This window comes from Rhinopithecus roxellana, chromosome 4, assembly GCF_007565055.1.
Source record: "Rhinopithecus roxellana isolate Shanxi Qingling chromosome 4, ASM756505v1, whole genome shotgun sequence".
NCBI lineage: Eukaryota > Metazoa > Chordata > Mammalia > Primates > Cercopithecidae > Rhinopithecus > Rhinopithecus roxellana.
The window spans coordinates 54796871-54805831 of record NC_044552.1 but is presented as its reverse complement, the minus strand read 5'-3'; the positions used below and the strand labels follow the sequence as shown (position 1 = coordinate 54805831).

At 36.4% G+C, this 8961-nt stretch overlaps 1 pseudogene; it reads right to left on the bottom strand.

The window, feature by feature from the left end:
- Nucleotides 1-5652: 5652 nt before the first annotated feature.
- Nucleotides 5653-8306, bottom strand: LOC104671499 (annotated as a pseudogene).
- Between the last annotated feature and the right edge of the window lie 655 nt (nucleotides 8307-8961).

Genomic DNA, 8961 nt, shown 5'->3' with positions numbered 1-8961 from the left:
TCATACCTCAAGGAACTAAAAAAAACAAGAATATACCAAACCTAAAGTAGAAGAAAAGAAATAACAAAGATCAGAGCAGAAATAAATGAAATTGTGACAAAAAAAAGGATCAGTGAAACGGAAAGCTGATTTTTTGAAAGGATAAACATAATTGACAGTGCTACCTAGATTAACCAAGAAAAAAAAAAAGAGAGGATTCAAATAAGCACAGACTTGACAAAGATGATATTACAATTGATACCACAGAAATATGAGAGATCATCAGTGACTACTGTGAACACCTTTATGCACACCAACTAGAAAACCTGGAGGAAATGAATGAATTTCTGAAACAATACATTATCCCCAAATCGAACCAGTATGAAATAGAAATCCTGAAAAGCCCAGTAATGAATTATGAAATCAAATCAGTAATAAAAAACACTTCCAAAAAAAATAAACTCCAGGACAATATGAATTCACAGCCAAATTTTACCAGATGTGCAAAGAAGAGCTAGTACCAATCTTACTTAAACTATTTCCAAAAATTAAGAAGGGATTCTTTTCTCACTCATACTATAAATACAGTATCACCCTGACACCAAAATCAGGCAAGGAAACACACACAAAAAAGATTACAGCCCAATATCCCTGATGAAATATGCAAAAATCCTTAACAAAATATTGGCAAACAAAATTTAACAGCACATCAAAAAGATAATTTCTTATGATCAAATGGACTTTATTCTAGAGATGCAAATCAATAAATGTGATTTATCACATAAACAGAACTAAGAACAAAAATCATATAATCATTCCAGTGGATCCAGAAAAAGCATTTAATAAAATCCCACCTCCTTTCATGATAAAAAAAAAAAAAACCCAACAAGCAGACATCAAAGAAACATACCTCAAAATAATAAGAACCATGTATGACAGTCTTACAGCCCCCATTATACAGAATAAAGAAAAGTTGAAAATGTTTTGCCTAAGAACTGGAACAAGTTAAGGATGACCACCATCACCACTACTATTCAATATAGCACTGGAAGTCCTAGTGAGAGCAGTCAGGCAAGAGGAAAAAAATAAAAATCATCCAAAATGAAAAAGAGGAAATAAAATTATTTGCTGATGACATGGTCATACACCTAGAAAAAAAAAAAAAACAACTAAAGACTTCTCCAAAAGACTCCTAGATTTGATAAACAACTTCAGGAAAATTTCAGGATACAAAATTAATGTACAAAAGTCGGTATTATTTATATACAACAGTAACATTGGAGGTGAGAACCAAATCAAGCATACAATCCCATTTATAATGGCCACAAAAAAATGTGAGAATACTTTTAACCAAAAAATGAATGATCTCTGCAGGGGGAACCATAAAATATTGATGAAAGAAATGGTAGATAACACAACAAATGGAGAAACATCCTGTGCAATGGATTAGAAGAATCAAAATCATTAATATGACCATGCAACCCAAAGCAATCTAGAGATTCAAAGTAATTTTTATCAAAATACCAACGACATTCTTTATAGAATTAGAAAAAAAAAATCCTAAAATCATATGGAACAAGAACAACAAAAAGCCTGAATAGCCAAAGCAATCCTAAGCAGAAAGAACAAATCCAGAGGCATCACACTGCCTGACTTCAAATTATTCTACAAGGCTATAGTAACTAAAACAGCATGGTTCTGGCAGAAAAGTAGACACATAGATCAAAGGAACAAAGTAGAGAACTGATAGATAAAGCCAAATACCTGCAAACAACTGATCTTCAATGAAAGTGACAAAATTAAACAATGGAGAAAGAACACTGGATTCCATAAATGGTGCTTAGAAAATTGATTGGCCCATTGCAGAAGAATTAAATTGGACCCCTATGTCTCATCATATACAAAATTATCTCAAGATGGATAAAAGACTTAAATGTAAGACCTGAAACTATAAAAATTTTGGGCACAACTCTAGGAAACACTCTTCTGGACATTAGCCTAGGCAAATAATTTGTAATGAAGGACCCAGAAGCAAAAGCAACAACAACAACAAAAATACAATTGGGATTTAATTAAACTAAAAAGCTTCCATGCAGCAAAAGAAATAATCAACAGAGCGAACCGACAACATGTGGAACAGGAGAAGATACAAGCAAATTATGCCTCCAGCAAAGGACTAATGTCCAATATCTATAAGGAACTCAAACAACTCAGCAAGAAAAAGCAAACAACCAAACTAAAAACTAGGCAAAGGACATGAACAGGCATTTCTCAAAAGAAGAAATACGAGTGGCCAACAAACACGTTCAAAGAGGTTCAACATCACTAATCATCAGGGAAATGCAAGTTAAAACCACTCTGAGATATCTCACACCAGTCAAAATGGTCATTATGAAAAAAGAAGTAAAACACACACACGTGCACAATAGATGACACGGATGAGAAGAAAAAGGAATTCCACTGTTGGTGGGAATGTAAATTAGTTCAGCCTCTAGGGAAAACAACATGCAGATATCTGAAATAACTACAAATGGAACTACATTCAATCCAACAATCCTACGATGGAGTGTCTACCAAAAGAAAAAGAAATCATTATATAAAAAAGACAGCTGCACTAATATGTTTATCTCAGCACTATTCACAGTAGCAAAGTAATGAAACTAACGTGTGTCCTCCACAGTGGATTGGATAAAGAAAATGTTGTATATATACACCATGGAATACTATGCAGCCATTAAAAAAGGGTAGTCATTTCCTTTTCAGCAACAAAGGAGAAGGCCATTCTCCCACGTGAATAACTCAGAAAAAGAAAATCAAATATCTCATATTCTCACTTACAAGCAGGAGCTAAACAGTAGGAATATATGGACATAGAGATGGAAATAATAGAAACTGGAGACACCAAAAGGTCGGGGGGGCGAGGTAGGAGCAGGTTAAGAGTTCAAAAGTTACCTATTGAGTACAATGGTCATTATTTGGGTGATGGATACACTAGAAACACTAACCTCACCCTTATGCTATTGATCTATGTAAAAAACCTGCAAAATACCCCTGAATCCCAAACAAAGTAATTTTTTTAAAGTAACAATACAATAATAAAAAATAACACAAATAAAAAACAATTGAGTATAGAATATATTTAGAAACTTTAAAATAAACTAAAAAATAACACAAATAAAAAAACAATTGAGTATAGAATATATTTAGAAACTTTAAAATAAACTAAAAAATAACACAAATAAAAAACAATTGAGTATAGAATATATTTAGAAACTTTAACATAGCATTTACATTGTGTTAGGTATTATAAGTAATCTAGAGATGATTTAAAATATATGGAAGGTGGTTCAGTACAATGGCTCATACCTGTAATCCCAGCACTTTGGGAGGCCAAAGGGAGGATCATTTGAGGTCTGGAATTTGAGACCAGCCTGGGTAAGACTCCATCTCTACAAAAATAAAAATAAAAATAAAAATTAGCCAGGCTGGTATACATACCTGTAGTCCCATCTACTTGAGAGGCTGGGGTGAGAGGATTGCTTTTGCCCATGAATTTGAGGTTGCAGTAAGCTATGATTGTACCACTGCACTCCAGCCTGGGTAATCAGAGTGAGACTCTATCTCTAAAAAATAATAATAAAGTAAAATAAAATAAAAAATAAAACAAAGTATACAGGAAGAGTTCCATAGGTTATATACAAATACTATACTATTGTTTATAGGGAACTTCAGCATAATTGAATTTTGATATCCAAGGGGATCCTGTGATCAAACCCCTGCAGACACCAAGGGACCACTCTATCACTCAGTTGTTTAAAGTGTCAATGCTGTGTGTGGATCAACTGAAAAATTAAGTTCACTGAATAAACTGAGTGGAAAAACACCAAGTAAGAACATTATAAAAGAATTTAAGAAAACATTAGCTTAGCACAAATTAAAGGGGAATCTGATACTATTTCCTAATTTATAGTGGTAGAATATGTTTGGAGCTAAAAGTGTTCACTTGGACAAATTATAAAGTTGTAAAAATGTAAGATGTTTAAAGCCAATGGTTATTCATTGAATTCATCAGCAAGTACATTGCAGAAAACACTTGGCTTTTTCATGTAGTGTCAACAGTGAACTTCATTACTTTTGAGAACTTAACTATCACCAGTTTCCAAGAATTTTTGTCAGAAATAGAAGTTAAATATCCTAACATGCCCTAACGTACAACATCCTGGTGGCTTAAACTTTTATTGCATTTTTGGTTCAAGCCCAGAACAAATTTCTTTATAAATGAAAAGAAATCCCTTCAACTGAACACTGACTGGCTTTGGAATTTAGTTTCATTACATATTTATTTTTCTTAATGAATTAAACCTAAAATTTCAAGCCAAAACAACATGTATGCAAAACTTATGGTAAAGTTATTTGAATGACAACTAAATGTTGGAATCACATGTAATGTTAAACTACTTTATATACTTGACTATGCTATCAAATTTTTAAAAGTGAGAAATCCATTGGGTATATTTTACAAGATCAAACTACAGTTCCAGCAGTGTCTTGGGAACCTCTATATAAATGCAAAGGAAATATCTGTATTTCAGAATCCACTTGACTGAGCAATTGCAGAGCTTCCACTTAACCTTCAATTAGAAATGATAAAGGTGAGTGGGTCTCATGAGATCTGATGGTTTTATAAGGGGAAGTTTTCCTGCACAAGCTGTCTCTCTTTGCAATAAAATGACATGCTAAATGGTAAGTATCAAGAGAAAAATCTAATAGAAATATATAAATGCCTCCCAAGCATTGAATATGCTCAATTAAAATCATATGCTCATAGATTTATATCAGTATTTGGCAGTAACCATTTGTACAGAAAAATACTTTCAAAGATGAAATACACCAATTCTTATTACACATTATTATGAACAGATGAATATTTTTAATCAATTTTGAAATATGAACCACTAATTTTGATCACCAAATAAGCAAAATAATATGTGCTCCCCAAAATAAAATAAAATTTCACTCTTTTTCTTACTTAACTGTGTTACAAAATATGTACTCAGTTATATTATTTTTTAATTTCACCAATAAAAATGGACATTTGTTTTCTCTCTTGTTACATTAGTTATTTAATACTAATAGATTATCTAGTATTCTTGATTTAGTCTCCTGGCCTACAAAAGTTAGTATTACTATCTGACTCTTTTTTTTCTCATTAAACTTAGTTTTAACAGATCTCAAAATACTGTGACAGGTTTTTGGTTGTTTTCATTAAAAAGTACTGCTTTTAGGGCATCTGTAATCTCAGCTACTTGGGAGGCTGAGGCAGGAGAATTGCTTGAACCCTGGAGGCAGAGGTTGCAGTGAGTCGTGAGTCAAGATCACGCCACTGCACTCCACCCTAGGCAACAGTGTGAGACTCTGTCTCCAAAAAAAAAAAAAGCACTGATTTTAAAAACTAATAACTTAAAACTACCACACATTAAAAAAAAAAAAAAAGAAAGAAAGAAATATTGGGCCCGCAAAACATTCTCCTTTCCTTCTGAAGATTTTACGACACATTGCTATCATTAACCAATCTTGTACTGCTAAACTTAAATGGCCAATTGAAACAAAAAGTTCTGAGGTCATTCTTTTACCACTGATTAAGGTTGGGGTGGTAGGTATTAGGGATAATATTCATTTAGCCTTCTGAGGCTTCTGGATAGACTTGGTGACTTTGCCAGCTTCAGCAGCTTTCTTGTCCACTGCTTTGATGACACCAGTAGTAACTGTCCATCTCATATCATGAACAGAAAAACGACCCAGAGGAGAATCATCAGAGAGGCTGTCAACACATGTGGGCTTGTCAGAAACCATATCAACAATGGCAGCACCATCAGATTTCAAGAACTTAAGGCCAGTCTTCCAGCTTATTACCAGAATAATATTCAATCTTTTCGTTCAGCTCAGCAGACTTGCAAACAATGTGAGCTGGGTGGCAATCCAGTACAGGGACATAGCCACCAATGATTTGGTCTGGCTGGTTCAGGATAATCACCTGAGCAGTGAATGCAGCTGCTTCCATTTGTGGGTCATTTTTGCTGCCACCAGCAACATTGTCACAACAAATATATTTGACAGACACATTCTTGACATTGAAGCCCATATTTTCCCCAGAAAGAACTTCACTCAAAACTTCATGTTGCAGTTTAGCAGACTTTACTTCAGTTGTAACATTGACTGGAGCAAAGATGACCACCATGCTGGCCTTGAGAATATGTCTCCACTCAGCCCACAGGGACAATATCAGTACCACCAATTTTGTAGACATCCTGGAGAGGCAGATAGAAGGGTTTGTTAGTTGTATGAGTTGGTAGTCAAGAGCTTCAGGCAGTGTGGTTCCACTGGAATTGACATCTTTATAGGTTACTCTCCGTCCCTTGAAACAAGATGTGAGCACTTGGTTCTCATATTAGTCAGGGTTCTCTAGATGGACAGAACTAATAGGATAGATGTTTATGTGGTTTTGCTGTGTCCCCACCCAAATCTCATCTTGAATTCTCACATGTTATGGGTGGGACCTGGTGGGAAGTGGTTGAATCATGGGGGTGGGTCTTTCCCATGCTGTTCTCAGTGATGGTGAGTGGGTCTCATGAGATCTGATGGTTTTATAACGGGGAGTTTTCCTGCACAAGCTGTCTCTCTTTGCCTGCTGCCATCAATGTAAGACATGGCTTGCTCCTCCCTGCTTTCCACTGTGATTGTAAGGCCTCCCAGTCACTTGGAACTGTAAGTCCATTAAAACTCTCTTTTGTAAATTTCCTAGTCTTGGGTATGTCCTCACCCAGTGGTATGAAAATGGACTAATGTAGATGTATATGAAAGGGAGTTTATTAAGGAGTGTTGACTCACACAATCACAGGGTGAAGTTCCACAAAAGGCCACTTGCAAACTGAGGAGCAAGGAAGCCAATTCAAGTCCCAAAACCTCAAAAGTAGGAAAGCTGACAGTGCAGCCTTCAGTCTCACTCTGTGACTGAAGGCTCAAGAGCCCCTGCAAACCACTGGTGTAGGTCCAAGATTTCAAAAGCTGAAGAACTTGGAGTCTGATGTTAGAGGGCAGGAAGCATCAATCATGGCAGAAAGATGGAGCCCAGAAGACTTAGCCAGTCTAGTCCTTTCACGTTTCTCTGTCTGCTTTTATTCTAGTCATGCTGGCAGCTGATTAGATCGTGCCCACCCAGATTGAGGGTGGGTCTGCTTCTCCCAGTCTCTTGACTCAAATGTTAATCTCTTTTAGCAACACCCCCATGGACACACCCAGAACAACACTTTGCATCCTTCAATCCAATCAAGTTGACACTCAATATTAACCGTCACAGTTCCAGCACGTTATTAACATTCCAACCAGAAATTAACACAATTAACTATGTCAAGTTTGTAACCAGTCTTCTTTTTTTTTTTTTTTTTTTTTTTGAGACAGAGTTTCGCTCTGTCGTCCAGGCCTGGAGTGCAGTGGCCGGTTCTCAGCTCACTGCAAACTCCGCCTCCCGGGTTTACTGCCATTCTCCTGCCTCAGCCTCCCGAGTAGCTGGGACTACAGGCGCCCGCCACCTCGCCCGGCTAGTTTTTTGTATTTTTTAGTAGAGACGGGGTTTCACCAGTGTTAGCCAGGATGGTCTCGATCTCCTGACCTCGTGATCCACCCGTCTCGGCCTCCCAAAGTGCTGGGATTCTAGTCATGCTGGCAGCTGATTAGATCGTGCCCACCCAGATTGACTGGTGGGTCTGCTTCTCCCAGTCTTGAGCTTGAGCCACCTCAAGACTGAGGTGGCTTGAGCCACCGCACCCGGCCTTTAGCCAGTCTACTTAATATAAGTGCTGACTTTCTTAACGATCTCCTCATATCTCTCCTAGCTATAGGGTGGCTCAGTAAAATCCATTTTGTTAAAGCCAACTATTGTTTCACACCCGCAGTGTAACCAAGAAGGGCATGATCACAGATTGGCTCATCCTTGGAGATAGCAGCTTCGAATTTGCCTGAGATCATGTTTTTGATAAAGTCTACATTTCCTAGGGTGTCAATGACAGTGACATAGGAGTTTCTGATCTCAAATTTCCACAAGGAGATTTCAATGGTGATATCACATTCATGCTCAGCTTTCAGTTTATCCAAGACACAGACACATTTAAGGGAACCCTTTCGCACATCAGCAACCGCCTTCTAAAATTTTTCAATGTTCTTTTGTTGATGCTATCACATTTGGAGATCAGATGGCCAGTAGTCATGGACTTTCCCAGATCTATGTGTCCAATAACAATGATGTTGTTATGAATCTCTTCCTTTGCCATTTTGGCTTTTAGGGGTGGTTTTAGCAGCAAGTGCGCTGGGAGCAAACATACTGTGAAAAAGCTACTATCTAATTCTTCACAGAAAAAGTTTGCCAACTTTTAAACTGAATTATAAAGTTATCAATTCCCAACATATCATGCATAGAATTTACTTGTAAACCCTTTTTCTTTTTCATATGTTTTATCAACTCATCTTGCTACATCCTCCTTATCAGTGAACTATAACATGATATTTTCATATAATTGATAAACATGATCCTCAGAAGTATAGCAAAATGATTACATTCCTTACACAAGACAATTAGCAGAATTGGAAAGTTGCTATAACCCTAAAGCAGGATGAAGAAAGCATACTGCTGTGCAAATAAAGTAGTGAAATGTTTATTAACTCAGAGAAAAAATACACACGAAGTTGTATAGACATCATCAGTTATATTTACTTTGTTTTCCAAATATGCCTCATGTGAAATAGCATCTGCAATTGCAGTCATCTCCTAATAAAGTGTATTTTAATCTACTGTCCTACAAGATTTTCCTATCTTCTGTACAGGTCAAATTGTCAATTTCTGTGAGTATATAAAAATATTATTTTTACATGCATCTTTTAAGATGTTGATGGTGCCACTAATCTCTCTGGTTCCCCCCAGGGATCAGA